At 41.8% G+C, this 21418-nt stretch overlaps 1 long non-coding RNA gene across 2 annotated transcripts in view; it reads left to right on the top strand.

The window, feature by feature from the left end:
• Window positions 1-21418, top strand: part of LOC110214925 (uncharacterized) — a 111494-nt gene that overhangs the window by 52134 nt on the left and 37942 nt on the right. For both annotated transcript variants that reach the window (XR_013486154.1, XR_002326391.2), the window contains one exon: window positions 11013-11138. This is a non-coding gene — a long non-coding RNA (uncharacterized LOC110214925). The remainder of the gene's footprint in view (window positions 1-11012; window positions 11139-21418) is intronic.

The following is a 21418-nucleotide window of genomic DNA, read 5'->3' on the forward strand; positions in this document are numbered from 1 at the left end:
TTTATCCACTTCCTCACCCAGCTACCCAATAGGCAGGGATAAAATAGTCAGGCGGACAGCATGAGCAAAAGGATGGAGATGAAGAGGATAGGAAGGGACTGAGGAAAGATGAGTTCTCCAATTTGGCTGGAGTATAGAGTTCCTGGAGGTGACATTAGAATGGGATATAATGTATCCAGATTGTGGAGAACTAAGAATTCCCAGCTGTGAAGCAATGGGGACCCATTAGAAATTTTTGAGCAAGGGCTGGGTTTAACTAGGGAAGTGCATTGGGAAGTTATATGGGCATCATATTTTGCAAAAGATGGTGAGAAGACATGTGAGGTCATAGGCTCATAAATCTCAATCTGGAAGGGGCCTTTGAGTTCATCTAGTTCTTTCTGCAAGAGAGACTGCTTTTAAATCATCCCAGAGATCTGGGCAAGCATCCTACTTTTACAAATAACCATGGAAAATGATCTTTCTATATGGTTCCATGAACAATATCACTTTGTACCAAGTTTTTGGGGAAATGAAACCATGACACCTGCAAGAAAAGATTTAGGGCTAGAAGGGATCTTAAAGGCATTAGTCTGATCCACTTTACTAATGAGGGCCTAAGGTTCAGAGAAGTTAAGGGACCTGTCCAAGCTGTCACAGTCAGTAAGTGGCTGATGTGGGGTTTCAGCCCATGTCCTTTTGACTTGAAAGGCCACACCCTCTCCAATGTATCCAGCCTGAGTTGTAGAAATGCTCACATCATTTCTGAAATTTTATGATGTTTTGCCTTGACATTGATAGCTAGGGCACTGATGTTTGGATTTTGTTTCTTTTTCTTCAGCAAGAAAGCAACTAGATAGGAATATCTCTCCCCTTTCTCACTTACGGCATCTAGGTGGTGCGGTAGATAGAGTAGGCCTGGAGTCAGGAAGACATCCTCCTGAGTTTAAATCTGGCCTCAGACTTACTAGCTGTATGACCCTGGGCAAGTCACTTAACCCTAATTGCCTCAGTTCCTTATCTATAAAATAAGCTGGAAAAGGAAATGGCAAACCATTTCATTATCTCTGCCAAGAAAACCCCAAATGAGGTCTCAACAAGTTGGATACCAATGAAAACCCCTCTCTCACTTAGAATTGGTGATGAAGAGCTATGTAGATGAGTATAAAATCAAAAATTGAGAATTCAGAAGCATAATTATTTTGTTTCAATGTCTACAGGCATTGGTATTTGTAGGATACTGCCTTTTTTTTTTCTTTTTGGTGAGGCAATCGGGTTTAAGTGACTTGCCCAGGGTCACACAGCTAGTAAGTGTCAAGTGTCTGAGTAGGCTACTGCTTTTTGAAGCTTTTCTCAAAATGCCTAAATGTCTTTTGCTTCTAGCAGGATCACAAACTAGGTATATGGAGAGGTTATTGCCTGTAGTATCTTCCACAGTATCTAGAGAGCCTAGCCCTGAGCTTCTAAGTGCTTGATATGTATTTGATATGCATCCTTTCCCCTCTCAATCTCTACACACCCAGCTAAGTAACTCTACTCCTAAACAATCCCAGACCAAGAAAGTTTCAGTCTTGGAGGCACAGAGCCCACTGTCCTACATGCATCTTGCTTGTTGCAATTGAAGCCTCAAATATTTACTCTTTCATGTACTTGGAAAGTGTTTGAAAACAGGTTTATAATAAGAGCATCAACACTTGTTGTTCAGTTGCATCTGACTCCTTGTGATCCCATTTGAGGTTGTCTTGGCAAAGATACTGCCATTTCCTTCTTCAGCTCATTTTGCAGATAAGGAAACTGAGGCAACCAGGGTTAAGTGACTTGCCCAGGGTCACACGGCTAGTAAATGTCTAAGGCCAGGTTTGAATTCAGGAAGATGATTCTTCTTGACTCTAGGCCCAGTGCTCTATTTACCATACCACCTAGCAATACATACTACAAGTAGAGGCAGTTGTGTAGTGCCAGCGTCTGGAGTCAGGAAGACCTGGATTCAATTTTCTGGTCTGGTGATTCAAGAATAGGCAGGTTCACAGCTTGCAGGGAGGTGAACTGGACCATTTGGTGCCTGGAGGAAGCTTCCCATGCCACACCCCCACCTTCTTCTCTGGAAGACCAGAAGGTTACGGTGTCTGGCACTGACTAACTCTGTGATGGTGCTGCTGCTGCTGCTGCTGATGATGATGATGATGATTTAGAGGTAGCTATGTGGGGAAGTAGATAGAGCTCTGGGCCTGAAGTCTGGAAGACTCACCTTCCTGAGTTCAAATCTGGCCTCAGTCACTTACAAGCTGTGTGACCCTGGGCAAGTCACTTAACCCTCTTTGTCTCAGTTTCCTCATCTGTAAAAGTATCTGGAATAGGAAATGACAAACCACTTCAGTACCTTTGCCAAGAAAACCCCAAATGGAGTCATGAAGAGATGGACACAACTGAAATGACTGAACAACAACAAGTTGGAGCAATGGAGAAAACATTGGGTTTTGAGTCAGGAAGACCCAAATTCAAATCCTGCCTCGGATACTTACTAGCTGTGTGTGTTGCTAAGCAAATTATTTAGACTCTCTCAGCTTCAGTTTCCTCATCTCTAAAATGGGAGGTTTGGACCCAGTGGACCTTTGGGCTCTGAATCTATAGTCTTAGGAGAGGAGAGAGTGGCATAGTGTGTAGAGAGCTGGAATCACTGAGGCTTGGGGTCAAGGTCTGCTGCTGAGATGTGGGCTGAGTGACCCTGAGCCAGACTCTTGTCCTCTACCTTAAGAGTAGAAATAGGGACCAGAATTGCGGGATTTTCATCAGTAGAGGAAGTTTCTCACCTGGAGGCTCCTACTCCAATGAATTCACAGATCTGGCCAAAAAAAAAAATAAGCAAACACCTCACTAGGGAGGATTCCTAAATAGTACTAAGCCCCAAATGATCCGAATAGCCTCTAGCTTCTTTTAAAAATAGAACTTTGGGGGAAAGGAGGCCTTTCTCCCATGGAGGGTGGGAAGGTGACCAAGGCCGTGAGCCTGGGATCCTTGTGTTCTCAGAGATCTTTTAATATCCTTTGGGCAGCAGCCAAAGTCCTTGTAGTGGAAAGTCCCAGAGTACTCCTCTGGCTGCCAACGTTGGGTTTATTCTGATTTTTTTTTTTTGTCCTTTGAAACTTAGAATTGAAGATTGTCAAAATTAGACAGGCTCTTGGAGGTCACTGAGTCCAACCCTTTCATTTTATAGCTGAAGGACACAGAGGCCCATAGAATGTAAGCCGCTTGTCCAAGGCCAGGCAGCTCCTGAGTCACAAGGCCTGGGTTAGAGCCCAGCTGTCTCAATCTAATGCCCTTTCCACTAAACCAGGATGTGGGTGGGGACTGTATTCATACTTAACATTGGCAGTGCATGGTAAACAAAGGAGTAAAGATCCCTTGAATCCGCTGCCTACAGTGCAGTCTCATTTGTGGTGCAGTGGATAGAATGCTGGTCCTGGAGTCAGCCAAAGATCTGGTTTCAGATCCTCTGACGTTTATTTGCTATGTGACTCTGGGCAAGTCTCAATATCAATTTTACTCATTTGTAAGATGGTGCTAATAACAATTGTCATATATAACTCTCGGGGCTTTTGTGAGGCTCAAATGATATAATATACCTAAAAGGTTTTGCAAATTTTTAGTACTGTATATGTTGTTGTTTAGTAATTTTCAGTCATGTCTGACTCTTTGTGATACCATTTGGAGTTTTCTTGGCAAAGATACTGGAGTGGTTTGCCGTTTCTTTCTCCAGCTCATTTTACAGATGAGGAAACTGAGGCCAACAGGGTTAAGTGATTTGCCTAGGGTCACATAGCTAGTAAGTGTCTGAAGTCAGATTTGAACTCAGGAAGATGAGTATTCCTGACTCCTGACCTGACACTTTATCTACTGTGCCACCTAGGTACTACATACATGAACATATATACCTAATATAACAACAATAATAATATCTAATATTTATACAATGCTATAAGATTTTCAAAACACTTTTTATATTCTAACTCATTTGATCTTCGCAGTTCTGTTATAGATGAGCAAATTGAAGCACAGGATGGTTAAGTGACTCTCCCAGGGTCACACTAGCTAGTAAGTGTCTGAGGCTGAATTTGAACTCAGTAAGATGAACCTTCCTGATTCGAAGAACAGTGCTCTATCTGGGCCATCTAGCTGTCCTGCACACATACTCACATATGTAATATATGTAACTCATATTTATGCAATATACATGTATCTGTGCCGCATATTTATATATGTAATATACTGTACAAATACCTATATTTATGCATGTATTTTGCTTATGTATGCACATTTTTAAATCCAGAGAATTCTGCTCTCATGTCTTGCAGGTTTTCATTTGGTAATAAGCCAAAGCAAAAAGGTTTTTGTTTTGCAATAAATCAAAGTAAAAAGTCTCCAGTTATGAAGGAATTCATCTCTTTCTAATCTTGGTAGGAGTACACACATGCCTTGCCTAGGTTCTATAGGCAGCCGAATCAAACCTTCACTATAGTCATAGGATCCTAAACGTAGGGATGGAGGGAACCTTAGCGCTCATCTGATTCAGCCCTCTAATTTTACAAGGAAGAAAACCAAGCCTCAGAGAAGATGAATTAAGTTACACAGATAGTAAGAGCATAGTACGGATTTGAACCCAGGTCCTCTCTCTTCCAATGCAGTCTCTTCCTCCTTCCCCTCATCTGAGTATCCCACAGAGGCACTTCCTTGGGCCATTCTGTTTTTGTTTTTTTTTTTCAGTGAGGCATTTGGGGTTAGGTGACTTGCCCAGAGTCACACAGCTAGTGAATGTCATGTGTCTGAGGCCGGATTTGAACCCAGGTCCTCCTGACTTCAGGGCCCGTGCTCTATCCACGGCGCCACCTAGCTGCCCCTCCTTGGGCCCTTCTGATCACTGCTCCCCTATTCTAGTTACTTGCATGATTGTTTTCTATATCATGTACTTCTGAAGCTATATTAGGTCAAAACTAGTTCTTCTTGTTATTGTTATTGTTCAGTCATTTCAGTTGTGTCTGAATCTTCATGGCTCCATTTGGGGTTTTCTTGGCAGAGATATTGGAGTGGTTTCCCATGTTCTTCTCCATTTCATCTTACAGAGGAGGAACTGAGGCAAACAGGGTCAAGTGATTTGCCCAGGGTCACACAGCTAATAAGTGTCTGAGGCTGTATTTAAACTCGGGCCTTCCTGACTCCAGGTCTGGAGTTTTATCCAACTTGATGCCCCAGTTTTTATTTTGTTGTGCTGGAAAAAATAGAGACTATTCAAATTTTCAGGATTTTAGGGCAGTTTTGGATTAGGATTTCTGCCAGTTTCCAAAAGATTGATCTGACCATGACCCCCACAATGTGAAGAACATCTTTCTAAAGACTTCAGAACTCCAGCCAATATAATGGATGATCACAAGTTCAGAGAGATGCCTGGGCAGTCTGTCTCCTACCTCTCAGCAGAAAAGAAAGTGGTGGCCTATGGGTGCAAAGTGAGGTGTTCATTTTCATACTCATGTTTGATTTGTTTTTCTTGACTGTGCTTTCATCACAAGGGCAAGTTCTATAGGGGGAGGGGAATGTCACCTGAAGTGACAGGAATATGTTGAGAAGAAAAGAGCCTCGAGAAAACATTAAAAAAGGATTTTTTTTTTGGACCCAAATCAAGTCTCTGGGTAAAAGTCTTTAGAGTGATCACAAGAATGTGTTTAGAAAATGAAAGGATTTTAGTAGTCTCCCCACTTCCTTTTTCAATGAGGAAACTAAGACCCAGACAGTTGTCCAAAATAAATATTATTTAAGCAGCAGCAAGGTCCTCTGACTCAAAGGTTAGCTGGGTGGCACAGTGCATAGAGCACTAGGCCTGGAGTCAGGAGGACTTGTCTTCATGAGTTCAAATCTGACCTCAGACCTTTATTAGCTGTGTGGCCCTGGGCAACCCTGTCTGCCTTAGTTTCCCTGTCTGTAAAATTAAGCTGGAGAAGGAAATGGCAAACCAGTCCAGCATCTTTGCCAAGAAAACCCCAAACAGGGTCAGACACAACTGAAAAACAACTGACTCAAAATCCAGCCCTTTTCCCAAGGAAATGTTTGTTTTCACCTGTGCTTAACAGCTAACCCTAAGTGATCTCTAGTTATGAAAGTGTAGATTCCCCGAGGATATGGAGGTAAATACACAGTTATGTCCTCCAGCAGGTGAGAGAGCTCATTGCTTTTCTGGGAAATGAGTAATGGATGCAGAAGCAATTAGAGATGCTCATTTGCATAGGTTACAGGATTGGTTCACATCCAGGCACCCTGGAGGTCACTGATGGGAACTTAGTGACTAATGGCCATTCTGAATCATACATGAAACAGCATTTCTATTTATGATGTAATAAAAATCTAGTGAAATACTGTTGATCCAGACTCTGTGAATTCGGAATTTGTGAAGATTTGAACGAAGACCAAGCTAAAGCTTCTCTGTAAACTATATGACAAATGGCTTGGTATGGGCACTTAATGATAACAAACCAGAGTTCAGGGGAAACATTTAAACTACTTAAGGAAACCAACTTTTCAAGTAGTAGGAGAGGTGCCATTTACACATAAATAAGTAATAGGCTAAATGCAAAGCATTCTTCATTAATTTGAGTCCTTAGGATTTCTTCAAAGTAGAACTGTGTTAGTGTAATTTAAGGGACCGTGTTTAAAAGTCACAAAGACAATAGAATCCAAAGAATTTAGACCTGGAAAAAACTTTAGAGAGGAAATCAGGTCCAACATTTTCATTTTACACATGAGGAAACTGAGGCAGGGAGGAGTTAAGTGATTTGCCCAAGGAACCGGGACAGGATCTTGTCTCTTAATTTCTTGCCAGTACATGTTCTTCCACTCTACCACAAACCAATCCATTAAGTACTTGCTTGAAATCTGAGAGGCAATATTGTGCAATGTCCAGAGGTCTGACCTCAGAATCAGGAAGACCTGAGTTCAAGTCCCACATTTGATATAGACTGGCTATGTGACCTTAGTCAAGTCACTTAAACTGCTGTTTGCCTCTGCCTCTTCAACTGCAAAATGGGAATGCCACCCAGGGTTGCAGTGACGATCAAATGAGATTGTATTTGTAAAGCACTTACTTAGCATGGTGCCTGGCACACAGTAGACACTCTATAAATACTAGTGATGATGTCACCCCTCAGCTCCCCCAGGCAACTCTCTAAGACTCTGAGTTCCTGAGAAATAGCTGGATGGATCTGGAGCAAGGCTGACCTAAAGCCAAATCCTCCCTCAGAGTTTGCCATTGTATGACCCTGGGCCAGTTGCTAGCTCTCTCATGCTCAGTTTCCTCATCTGTAAAATGGGGATAAAAATAGCTCCTACTTCACAGAGTTGTTGTGAAGTTCATATGAGATAATTTGTGCAAAGTGTTTTGCAAATCTGAAAATGCTATGTAAAATTTTGCATCATCATCATCATCATCATATACTAAAAGGCACATTACATTACATACTACTGTATACTACAAGGAAGTGACTAATACCAATGAAATAACAGATCTGGGGTATGGGGGAACCCAACTGCTAATAGTTTATCATTAGAGCAGGCAGAAAACAGTTAAGGGCTTTTGGTTTTTAGCACCAATTCAGAGACAGATTAATAATTTGCAAATTGAGTTTTCTACAATGGCATTTAACATTACTTAGATAAATGGCTAATAGAATAATTAAATATAATGGCTACTCCAACATTACATCAGTGTGTTGTAGGGACAGAATAGATCACAGTATGTGGTGGTGGGATATACAGCCTTAGGAGCAAAGCAAGTGTGACCTCAAAAGAGGTCTTGGCTAATCAGGCTTGGCAGAGCTCCCACTAAGTTGCAGCATGAATATAGTAGAAGGTAAACAGCTTAGGCCCCAGGAAAAATCATGAAGCTGTAGAAGTTTATTTTGGGTCCTCAGCCTTCCCTTTCTGTAATCCTACCCAGCTTTCCCCATCTCTTCCTCGCTGGTAACCCCTCTGTCTCAGAGCCAGCCTGTTCTCTAGCCTCCTCTAGCCCCCACCACCCCACCCCCAGCTGGGAAGGTGAATGTTGTCTGCCCTTGCTGACTGATGCTGGGACAGAGTCACTGTTCACCTTGGCCAGCTATTTGCATTTTAAATACTTTATCTCTAATTGCAGAATGAAAAGCTTTGTCATCCAAAGGGCATTTGAGAAATTAATAAGCAGGTGAGGAGATATTGGGGTTGGGACAGGCAGAGAGGCTTTCCTCATTTGCCCCTGAAATCTCCCTATGGCTACTTTAAGGTCTAGTAAACAAAGTAGATTTGGTCCTTTGAGGGGCTAGTCAGAGAAGCCTACAAGTCTCAATCCATAGGCTTAGGTCCATCCCTTAAGGGATGGTTTCCCTGATGGATCCTAATTCTTTTAAAAGGAAGGAGACGGCCCAGGGCAGGGATAGGGAACCTGTGGTCACACGTAGCCCTCTAGGTCCTTAAGTGCACCCCTTTGACTGCCACGTGTGTCTTCAAGACCCCAGGTTCCCCACCCCTGGCCCAAGGTCTGTGGTGGCTGCTATACTTCTAGAGCTGCCTAGAGACTGAGGACTCCCCTCAGCCATACCTCCTTCTTTCTAACTACTTCTTCTTCTTCTTCTTCTTCTTCTTCTTCTTCTTCTTCTTCTTCTTCTTCTTCTTCTTCTTCTTCTTCTTCTTCTTCTTCTTCATCATTATCATCATCATCAGATTGTAATAGTGACACCTAAGGCTCAGTAGAAGGACCTCAGAGGTTACCTTGGCCTTCTCAGGAATTATACATAGGGCCCTCGTAGTAGCAGGTGCTTCTACGCCGATGTAACATGCTCTTGGTGCTCCTCTTGCAAAGCTTGGCATACCTTCAAAATGTAACCCAATCAGGGCAATTGGGCATCGGGGCTGGATTCCTACATTGTCGACTAAGATGCCCTCAGATTCTGAGACCAGAGGTCAGACTGCACATCCCTTTGCAATCTGCTGAGGGATCATACCACTACAAAGGAAATTAGTGGTGGGGGCAAGATGCAGCAATGAGGTGGCTAATTAGCCTCCCTTAGATCTTAAAATCTGGAGAAGGCTGTAATTTAAAGTAAAAGATGGCATGTTAAAAGGCACATTAAGGATTATGTACAGCATATAGATTATTACATTATCATTCATTGTCTCAGATCACTTGGAAATCAAGTGATTATAGAACTTACCACCATCCTCTCAGTCAAGCCCCCCCAGTTATCTACTGGCCTCTAAATCACTCTTTTGGTGGTGAGTGACTCTCACGACCATACATCATCAGTTTCCATGATCTCATCCTTACCAATCAGTGTATATGCACCCTCTTCTTCTATCCCTCTCCTCTCCTCCGTTTGCCTTTTCTCCTGGCAGCATAAACTCAGAAAGCTGAACACCAGCAAAGCTTGCCCCTCCTGGAGGTATGGAGGTGCTGTGGATTTAAGAGAAAGCCATGTCTCAGTAGAGGTCAGTTACCCTCCTGCTCCACCAGAGAATTTATATGGTGTGCCTGGTCCCAACAAGGCCTGTCTGTGTGTGAGGTGAGCTGGGGCTGAGCTGGCAGAGAGAAAGCAGATGGCAGAGATGATTTAGGGCCCACCTACATGATCTGTTTTCATCAAAGTGAAAGAGGAGGCTGGAGAAGAGTATATAGACAGTCTGGGCACTGGCTTTTCTGTGGTTCTGCCTAGAAGGTGAAGAGAGCCACCATCATGGGGCAAAAAATGATGGCTCAGTTTCTGTTTGGAGGGTAAAATAGCCTCCTTGGTCTGCCCACTCAGGGAAAAAATCTGAAGTGATTATTTGAGTTATATGAAACAGCTAGGGGACAACATGGATCGACTGCTAGGCTGTAGTCAGGAAGATGTAAGTTCAAATCTTGACTCAGACACAGACCCTGGGCAAACCATTTCATATTTCTCAGTTTGCTTATCTAGGACTGGGAACAAACAGGTAAAATGGATATCATGAGAGTATCTCTGCTGAGGATCAAATGAGCTAGCATATGTAATATTTTTTATCCAATTACATATAAAAACAATTTTTAATATTTGTTCTTTAAATTTTTGATGAGATAGCATGTGTAAAGTGCTCTACAAATGGCAGCTATTGATTGGATCCAAGAATTTTGGAATGTATCAGTTGAGAGCTTGGAGAATATAAGGTTATTTAAATAACCGCAGGGTAACATTGACCAGCAAGCACTCACCCTCCACCCCCCCCACCCCCCCACCCCCGTTCATATGCTATCCTCCCCCAGTACTCTAAGGTTGGAAGATGTCACTTTACTTTGCTCCCCTTCATGAGCTGGCTTATCATCTTTACAGTGTAAGAAAGAACAAGACTGAAGAGCTGATTAATCCATCCATCTCCTCTGGCTTATCAGCCTGGGAATGAAAACTACAGATATGGACTTGATGTCAGGAAAAACAAAAACAAAACTCCCTAATGATCAGAACTTCCTCAAAGTGAAATGGGCTGCCTCAAGGGGTCCCTGTCCTTGGGAGGTCTTCTAGAGGTCTGGATGACCATTTATCTAATATGTTATAGTACATAAAATTCCTTTTTTTGGAATGGGTTGAACTGAGTGGCCAGTGAGCTCCTTCCCAACTCCAAAATTCTGTGTTTCTGTAATCTAGGGAATAGTAAAGGCGTGTTAAAGACTCATTCATCACATGGATATCATAAATTCAATTCCTGGACTATACTGAGTCTCAGCATGAGACCTCTGGAACACAGCTGAGTCTTTTTTTTTGTTTCTTTTCTGAGTTCCATGAGACAGGATTGCTGGCTGTCTCTTGACTCACACTCTGCTGGAGGGAAATGCCTCCCCCTAAGTTGGCATTAGTAAGATGCAGCTGAGGGGAAAGGCCTCGGGCCACTCACTCTTAAATGCACTAGGCTCGTGAGGCTCCCCAGCTTTTTCTCCTCGAGCACATCCTGAGCTCATCTGTAGCCTCCTAACACTCCTCTCTTTTCACACCTTTAATGTGTTGCAGAGCCTAGCCCACAGGGCAGATACTCTGAGAGATTCTCCTAACAGACAATGACTGGACCCAAAGCTGGAAGCTGCCCATAGGAGGGAGGTGAAAAGCCTAGAAGAGCCTGGATCATGGAAGCATTAGGTAATCAACCACTGAATAATTCAAGTATGGTTTTATGAAGATCAGTATTTAATTTCCATGACTTCCTGTTCCTTTAAAATGGCCCAGCACATTATAAAACTTGGCCCTGAGAATGGGGCTGACATTAGTCATATGAATTCTTTCTTGATTTTCTGTTCCAGTGGTAGGGCCGGCAGGGTAGATTCAGGGGCCGTTTAACGAAACAGTGTATGTTGAGCCCCTGCTATGTGTGTGCTCACCTAGTTCCATTCTTGGCCTTGTGGGTATGAATGCCCAGAGCCACACCTCTGCTCCAAGACCCATGAAGGGACGAGAGAGAGAGCCACCATGGTCATGAGTAGTAGGACCTACTCACAGATCCCCTCCACCCTAGATACATTCTCTTTCAAACCTACCTGATGAGGACTTCCTACCTTACCAGCCCTCCTGACATCCTGGGGCTACTGTTGGCCTGTGGACCTGGGCGAGTCTATGTCCATCCAACCAGAAAAGGTGTGATTAGCCACAGTTGCCAATGCCAAGTGCCCTCTTTAGTTGTGTGCCCTTTGACTCCCAGGGAGCTTCACCATGGTTGTGCCTTTTTTTGGCTCTGACAGAATTTCTCTCCTCTCACGCTTCTAATCAGAACTGTGTGCCTCTTCCTGGGACCTATTCTCAGCTGGTTGTCACTGGAAGGAGTTGATAAACTCATTCACAATGAAGTTCAAGGACAAAAAGCTTTTGCTGTTATCCATCCCAAAGGCATTTGCATTTAAATAGACAGCATTGCTTGAACTCAAAGAATCAACCTCTAATAATGGGAATTTTAGGCTCTGCTGAATGACTGGAGTTGGGGAAGATATTTGTTGGGGTGAAGGGTGGGGAGGCAGGGAGGGACTTCCTCAGTCCTCTTCTATCACAATATCTCACATTTCTATAAAACCTTAATCCTGTGATTTTCTCATCACAACCCATGAGAGTTGTTGTTTTACAATCATCCCCTATTTTACATGTAAGGGTGGTGGACTTCTTGTTTGAATCAATCACCCCATTCCAATTGCCTAGACGAACAAGATGCAGTAGCTCTAATGCTTTTATCAGATAAGAACACTCTATAGAGTCTCGAAGTCCTTAATCAATTTGAAGGAAGTGAAAGTCATTGATGAAATGTAATGCTTGGGATTGCCTAAGAAGACCCAGTCATGCCTTTGGGAGCTTGAATAAAATGGCCAGTCATTTCAGAATCCGGAATTCCAGCCAGTAGCTTCAAGAGTAGGGAAGGAGTAGAGAATTGTTTGGTGGGGGGGAGGAAACAGGGAGAGAACCTTGGTTCCTCCACCCTCTTCTCCATTAACCAGAGGAAGACCTGCTAAATTTTGAAAGGTTGGAAAATCTGGTACTTGCCATGGACATCCTAGATGTGTTCCTCAACAGCAATGGCTAATGGCAGCATATCATCACGGAAGAGCTGAGGACAAATTGACTCCAAATTGACAAAAAGCAATACATATCTCAGTGGAACTTTATGAGAACTCCCCAAAGGGAGGAGGAGACTTCCATCTAATTAGGAACTGTGGATTACCTCTTTGCCACATGTGCTCACTCTCTAACCTTGGACTCTTTATGTACTGGTAGAAGATCGTGCCTTTGGATTGATGGGATATTTTGAGCCAGTTGTTCTTACTATACCACCTTAACAAATATCCATTTCTAAGAGCTAATTAATTCTGGTTAGATCATTGATGACAACTGATGATCAATGGGAGAGTCCATCTGTGGGGGACTTGGGAGCTACAGTAACTAGAAAAAGCAAGGTCTAATCAGGATTGAGGGCAGATTGTTTCAGTGTGAACATTTACACCTCAAAAATCAGCAAATGCTATAAATCAGGGTTTGATTTACTGTTTTGTTGATTGTCTAGCCTTAAGAAAGTGATGAGAAAAATGTTAATGTGGATTAAACTTTAAAATGTGTCATATGTATTTTTTTCAGAGAGCCAATTGTTAAATATTTACCGCCTGCCCAAACTCCTCAGAATTACCCTAAGACTCTTGTGGAATGAAGTAAGCAGCTGCCCTTTAGGCCCCAACCTGCCAACGCAAGTAGGGGTTGGAAGAGTGAACCTGCACTACATCCATATGAAGAAACTCAGGCTCAGAGAATTAAATAATTTGTTTAGAGTCACATGAGTGATTATTATAGTTAAAATATGAATCCAAGTCTCCTGAATCCAAATCTAGTATTCCGAAATGAGCAACCACAGAGAGAATGCCAAAGATGCTGTCTAGTAAGACTGGCTATATTTCTTGAGACACATTCTTTAAAAACGCCTAACCTTTGCATGCCAGGAAGAATGATGACCTGGAGAATGCGAGAAGTATGTATAGGGTAATTCTTTTCTCCTTCTAAGAAAGTAGCAAGATGATGCAGTGGAAAAAGCACTGGACCTGGAGGCAGGAAAACCAGGGTTCAAATCTGGCCTCAGGAACTCATTCGCTGTATGACCCTGGGCAAGTCACTTAACCTCTGTCTGTTTCAGTTTCCTCATCTATAAAATGGGGATAACAATACCTTACAGGGCAGAGGAACAAATGAAATAGGTGTAAATTGCTTAGCATAGTGCCTGCCACATAGTAGGTGCTTAATAAATGCTTATTTCCTTCCTTTCCTTCCCCTCTTCTTTGGGTATGGTTCAGAAATTTCCCATAACCAATTGCTGATCCTCTTTCACCATTCTTCTGTTGCTGCCACAGTATCTTGGTGCTCAGTTTAACATTCTTATCCTTTTTTTTTCATTCTCCTCTTGTTTCCAGACCACCTCTGTACTTTTTCTAGGTTTTATTCACAAGAGAAAAGAATAACATACAGATAATTTCTTAGGGCAAAGATTGTATCAGTTTTTGGTCTCTGTGTTCTCAGCACAAAGCACAGTGTGTGGTTCATAATAGACATTAAATAAATATTTGTTGACTCGATAAATGGTCAACAATGAATAAACATTTATTAAGTGCCTAGCATGTGCCAGGCACTGTGCTAAGTTCTGGGCATACATAAAGAGGCAAGAAACAGTCCCTACCTTCAAGAAGAGAAATATTAAGAATAGGGTTGTAAGGGCAGAATTGAGATGGTGGAGTGATAGCTAGAATTTTCACCTGGCTCTTCCTATATAACCCTTCCACAATACCCAGAAAATGCACCAAACCCAAATTATGAGCGGGAAGGTCAAGAAAACAGTCACAATGAGTTATTTTTCCAGCCCAGGGAAGCTTAAGAAGACAGAAAAAGAGGTCTGTAGACACTGGGTTGGGAGCTGGTCAGGAACATAGCATTGTAATTGTTTGTCCTTTGTTCTCAAAGAGGACCACTGACATCAAGAGGGTGATGTCTTGACTTGAAAGTCAGTTGGATTTGAGTGAGGCAGAGCTGTGCAGAGTCATCAGCCCTACTCTCTCCTCCAGGGTCATCTGAGTCCAGTAGCAAGATGGCAGCAGCATGGAAGTGGTAGTCAGAAGCAGCAGACATCAGTGGCAATGGCAGGCAGCAGCCCAGAGCACCCAGGGATAATAAGGAGACTGAATACCTGGGCAGAAAGAGATCCTGGAGGACCTAGCGGTGAGAGCAAGAATAGGTGCCATCTAGCAGTTCTGTCACTCATTATGCAGTTCTGCGTCACAGTTCCAAGGCAGAGAGGAACAGTGATGGTTGGGGTCTAAGGGTCTCGGTCCTACCTGTGTGAGAAGCAAGGAACAAATTTCAGAAACATAGCTGTGGGGCTCATTTCTAACCTTTAGTCCCATAGGTAAGCCTGCAGTGGGATAAACCAGAATAGAAGACCAAAACAAAGAGGAGCCAGCAGTACAGTCACTGAACCTTAGAAACTCCCAGCAAGTTAATTGTGACTGAGTCCAGCAGCAGTCTATGGAAACTTGACCACACACAAGTCAACAGATCCCACCTGGGTCAGGAATTTAAAGAGCAAACCAAGAGGGCAGTGAACAGATTTCTCCCAGAAAACAACATTTTGGAAGCACTGAAAACTTATAGGCCCTCAGAATGAGCCATGAAAAGAGCAGAAGGACATAAAAGACAGATGTTCAAGTCAGTCATCTCCCCCAGAGATGAGTAGGGCCCAATACAACATAAAGTCCAAAGTTAGGAAATAGGCTAGAAAATGAGCAAACAATTAAAAAAAAAAGAAACTGACCATAAAAAATTAAAATCATGACTGGAGAGTTCAAGATACAAACACAGAAGAAGAGAATGACTTGAAAACATCTCGAATAAAAATACAACTTGGATACCAGCTCAACAAGAATTCTTAGAAGAGTTCAAGAAAGAGATAATTAAAAGAACAAAAAATTATTTTAAAAATCAAGTAGAGAAGTAGAGGATAAATTGGGAAAAGAAATGAGAGATGTGCAAGAAAAATATGAAAAGAGAATAATTGACAGCTTGGTAAAAGAAGTACAAAAATATTAAAGAAAATATCTCCTTAAAAATCAGAATTGGCCAAACGGTAAAAGAGACTCAAAACAGCACTGAAGAAAATAGCTCCTTATAAAGTATAATTAGATGCAGGTAGTATCATCTTTTGTAGGTCTTTTGTAGTTAATTTGGGTATTTATAATAGTCAAAATGGCTTAGTTGCTCAAAGTTGTTCTTAAAATAATATTGCTATTACTGTACAACATTCTCTTGGTTCTGCTCATTTCACTCTTTTTCTAAGGTCATTGAGCTCATCATTTCTTATTGCATAGTAATATTCCATCATGATCATATACCACGACTTATTCAGCCATTCCCCAAATGGTGGGCATTTCTGCAATTTCCGGTTTCTTGCCATCGCAAAGAGAGCTGCTATATATATTTTAGGACATATAAGTTCTTTTCCATTTTTCCTAATCGTCTTTGGAAACTGACCTAATAGTTATATTGCTGGTCAAAGGGTATAGGCAGTTTAATAACTCTTTGGGCATAATTCACAGTTCCATCAACAGTGATTTAGTGTCCCAATTTTCCCACACTTGTAAATAATAGATTCACAGTTTCATGTGCAATCATTTTTTTCTATTTTACTATGATATGGAAATTCTTGTTTTATTTCTTAAGTTCAGAATAAAATAAATAATTTTTTAAAAAAAGTAGAATAGGCACATAGAAGCTAATGATTCCATGAGACATCAGGAAACAATAAAACAAAGCTTAAAAAAAAAAACAGAAAAAAATATAAGAAAATATGAAATATTTCACAGGGAAAAACTGATCTGGGAAATAGATTGAGAAGAGATAATTTAAGAATTATTGGACTACTTGAAAACCATAAATTAAAAAAAAAGACCCTAGACAGCACATTTCAAAATAATTATAAAGGAAAATTGTTTAGTTATCTTAGAACCAGAAAGCAAAGTAGAAATGGAAAGGATTCACTGATCACCTCCTGAAAAAAATCCCATAATGCAAACTCCCAGAAATATTATAGTCAAAATCCAGAACTTCAGTTCAAGAAGAAAATAATGAAAGTAAGCAAAAAGAAATAATTCAAACACTGTGGAGCCACAATCAGGATCACACAAGATTTAGAAGTTGCTGCAGCTCTGAAAAGCAATTTGGAAGCATTCCCCCAAAGCCATTAAATTGCACATACCCTCTGACTCACCAATACTGCTATTAGGTCTATATCTTAAAAGAAATAAAAGGAAAAGGAAAAGTACCCATATGTATAAAATATTTATAGTAGCTCTTTTTGTAGTGTCAAAGAAACTGAGGAGATGCCCTCTATTGGGGAATGGCTGAAGAAGTTATGGTATATGAATGTGATGGAATGCTATTGTGCTATTAGAAGTGAGGAAGAGAATAGTTTCAGAAAGACCTGGGAAGACTTTGATGCAAAATGAAGTGAGCAGAACTGGGAGAACTACCTGCACAGTGACAGCATTATTGTAAACATAATCAACTGTGAAAGACTTAGTCACTCTGATTAAGACAAATGACCCACCACAATTGCAAAGGACTCATGATGAAAAATTCTATCCATCTCCAGATAGAGAACTGATGGACTCAGAGTGCAGATTGAAGTATATTTTTCTCTTTTTTTTTTCTTCAGAATATGCCTAATGGAGAATTTGTTTTGCATGACTTCATATTTGTAATGGGTTTTGTATTTCTTGCCTTCTTAATGGGTGGGGATGGAGGGGGGAGAGAATCTGGAACTGAAAATAAAATCAAATTTAATTAAATTTTAAAAAGAATACAGTTGCCAAGAAAGGAAAGTGAAAATAAAAGAAAACTGCCCAGTCTGGGCTAAGGGGTAGCAGGGGTTATTCTCAGGCCCAACTTAGCCTTTGTAATTGTTTAGGTCCAGAACCTCTGTGTTGGTGGGCCTATCCCAGAAGACCAGGATATTGCTCCAGAACACCCTACAGGTGATTTAGAATTTGCTTTGCTTGGACTCAGTTTGTAAACTCATGGTTGGCTAGATAGAAAGTCCTGATTTCTGATCACATTTTGACCACTGGACCCACATCCTTTAATCACTAATTGTTGAGCTATCTCTCCTCCCTGTGTTTAAAGATGAGAGGGGTCAGAAGAGTTTTGAAGGACAATGGGGTCCATCACCTGGGAACCTGTTTCCAAATGAAAGTTCGTAAACAACACATCCCATTTTTCCCTCACTCTGACTAGGGGAAATCGCTAGCTATTGCCCAACTAGTTTGCAGAGCTGAATACCAAAAGCACAGCTGCATCCAGACCATCTGGGATGGTGCACTCAGTCCTGCCCTGGGATTAAGGAGAGAATTCAGCAACTCTGACCCCGAAGGGGAAGCAGAGCAGGACACTTTTCTGTTTTATGCAAAATGCAATTTGATAACCTCAAGCTATAGCCCTCCAGAGAACAGCAGGAACTTTACTCCTGAATTTTAAGAACTTTTAAATTCACTGTTGTCAAAGAGCATACTCTTAGCAGGGCTGATGAATAATTCAAGGCACTGGAGTTCTCTAGCGAGGTTTGGGCCCAGTTTGGGGAAGGGAAAATCTGATGGGTTGCCATAGCAGCTGGTGTCTCTGTGGAAAAGTTTTCTGCTCTTCTGTCCCTTGCCATCCTCCTGGCATGGGTTCCATGTGGCTGATGTATGAGGGAAAGGGCTATGTCACTCTTCAACCAATGGGATGGTTGAAATCTTATCCAAAGTGGAGCTGGAGGAAGTTCTGAGTTGAGGAAAGAAGAAAAATGACTATAGACAATTGACTCTGTGGTATTTGCATGGAAAGGGGAGGGAGCAGGGGGACTGGGAAACAAGGGTGATTGTTGCCAAAGGGAAGGAGACTGGGGCAGCTGGTCGTGCTGGCTGTGAATCCCTTAGACTGCTAACTCTACCATAACTCAGGAGGAAGAGAAAAAGCCCCTTCTACCAGCCTGATGGTGGTGGCACCCGGTTTCTTAATGGAATTTTCAAATACACTTTCTCTTCCCTAGAGGCAAAATATTCTAATTTTCTGTTTCCAAGTGTTCCTCTCTTTTGGAATACTCATACTGATTAGTACCATCAGATTTGTTCAATTCAGATCAACTCAAGGAAGGATAAAAGTGTCTGCCCTCAAAGAGTTTACATTCTACCGGAGAGATTCAGCCTGTGCAGAAGCAAATAAGCACAGAGGCTATACAAAGCAATTTAAAGAGGGAGAGAATGAGAAAAGATCCAACTGAGGAAGTAGCACCTGAGCTGGGCTTTAAAGTAAGCCATTCTCTGAGGCAGATGTGAGTGGGAGGGCATTCCCAGAACAGGAGGGAGAACCTGTGCTGAGGCACCGAGGTGGGAGAGTTGTCCTGAGTGGGGCAACAGCTGTTAGGGTCGTTTGACTGCAGTAGCGAGCGTGTACGTGAAAGGGGGTGATATCGTCGAGATTACAATGCAGTGCCACTGGAAACCGTCAGATCAGACGGATCGTTTAGATGTATATGGGGCTAAAAGGCTACATTTGCATGTCAGTTCAGTTAGAAAAGATATTAATGGAACATCATTCAGATTTGGGTGTCCAAATCCAGTTATTATTTGTGTCAGTGTATCGTATCACATCAAGCAATACTTATTGGAAAGCCCCTGAGCGTATATGGCGCAATGCTGTGTAAGATCAGCTTGTTATCTTACAGACGCGCTCACAATAGAAAGGTCCCTGTGAGGAGCCACTTTTTGTGTCCTGAGTCTCAGTTTCCTCAGCTGCAAAATGAAAGAATTGGACTAGATGTTTTCTAAGGTCTGTCTCAGCTCTAAATCATGCCAACCTCTAAACCTTCATATGCTAATTTCTGCTCCACAATCACTCAAACAAATGTTTGTTGTTCTTACTGTGCTGGGCACCATGCAAGTTTCTTTCCTCGAGTTCTTCTCTATGGAAAAGTTCTCCTACCCAGCAACACATAGAACAGGCTAAGAAGTATGTGCGTGTGTGTGTGTGTGTGTGTGTGTGTGTGTGTGTGTGTGTGTGTATGTATGTGTGTGTGGCCTGGGGTGGGGGGTGAGGGGGAGGGAGAGAAGGTTCAGAGGAAGGGGGCAAAAAAAACCTGAATGTTAATGGAAATTCCAGAGAACATTTTATCTCTTCATGGGAAACCAAGCCAGCAGTGTCATAGAACTTAGCCCAAGCTTTCTCACACAAGGAAGAAAGGCAGCTAAATCTGAACCTTGCTCAAGATGAGAGAGTGGACGTTGATCTCAATATATCCCTCACTAATCCCCAGCAACATTCCCCCAAATTCAAGGCAGGCCAACAGCTGTGGATGTGTAAATCCCACTAATTGAGCCAACCCTTTCCAAGTGTTATAGATTCATTCTCTGGGAGTGATGGGCACTCACTTCCTGGCCACCAAGAAACCACGTGGGACATTATTCAGAAAAAAAAAAACAGCAGTCTCCAAACTGTCCTGAGGGGTGGGAGTGGGGATTTCCCAAAACTTTGGATCTCCTAAAACATTGATATACAGTGATAGATGTGAAAGCATCTGCATTAAGGCACAGGGTGACTGTTTGACAGGGGCCTTGGGAAAGGGCTCCATCAATCTCCAGTCACAATTCACTCCCCATCTAAAATGCCTTTAAGTCCTTCATTGATTCATTTAATAAATATTTGAATATTTGGTATATTTAATGCTTAGTGGTAGACAATAGAGAGGCATGGAAAGGGGGTAGGGACTAGACTATAAGAACTAATTCAATTCCATTCAGTGCTCTGTGTGTCTATGTGTGAACACACACCTGTATGTGTATGTACACATACACACACGCACACACATACACACATTCCACTGTGTTCAAATATTGAAGATACAAAGATTTTTAAAAAGTAAGTTCTTTTCCCTAAGGAGTTTATAATCTAATGGGGGAGGACTGAACACAAATAAGTTTGACACATGGTAGAATGGGATAAGGACAAAGGATGGTTCATACTGTGTACTATGAGAAATGTGTAGAAGGACAAGTCATTTGCAGCTGGGGTAGTCAAGGAAGGCTTCATGAAGAAGTTGTACATGAGCTAGGGAAGTATGTAGGCAGCTAGATGGTGCAGCAGATAGAGTGTCAGGCCTGGAGTTGGGAAGACTCATCTTCCTGAGTTCAAATGTAGCCTTAGACACTTACTAGCTGTATGACCCTGGGCAAGTCACTTAACCCTGCTTGCCTCAGTTTCCTCATCTGTAAAATGAGCTGGAGAAGGCAATGGCAAACCAGCCCAGTATCTTTGCCAAGAAAACCCCAAACAGGGTCATGAAAAGTTGGACACAACTGAACAACAACAGAGAGGTGTGCAAATTACTTGAGACAAGCAATAGTTTTGATGTGGTTTTGTGACAGCAATGGTCATATGTGTGTGCTTTTACTGACACAAGGGTAGAGATCCTTAATCTTGAGTCTCAACTTTTAAAAATATTTAATAACTGTAAAATATAACTGGTTTCCTTTGTAGTGCTATGATTTTGTTTTATGCATTAAAAAGCATTGCTCTTAGAAGGGGTTCACAAGCTCCCTCAGACTGCCAAAGAGAATCATGTCACAAAAAAAGGTTAAGAATTTGCACTAGAGTGACCCAGAACATCTTATTTACCAGATGAAACTGGATTGATCTGTTTTCCCCACCCTTACATAGATAATTTTTGTCATTTGAGGGTTGGATTTAGTGCCATACACATGTTTAATTGTTATGGTTTTAGTTCTATTGTTTCTAAAAATTGGTTCCACTCCAATGAAATGGGCAGAAGTTACAGTAGCTCTTAAGGAGAATATTTCAATGAATATTAGAGATATTATAGC

Source organism: Phascolarctos cinereus, unplaced genomic scaffold, assembly GCF_003287225.1.
Source record: "Phascolarctos cinereus isolate Bilbo 61053 unplaced genomic scaffold, phaCin_HiC Scaffold_4;HRSCAF=312, whole genome shotgun sequence".
NCBI classification, from domain to species: domain Eukaryota; kingdom Metazoa; phylum Chordata; class Mammalia; order Diprotodontia; family Phascolarctidae; genus Phascolarctos; species Phascolarctos cinereus.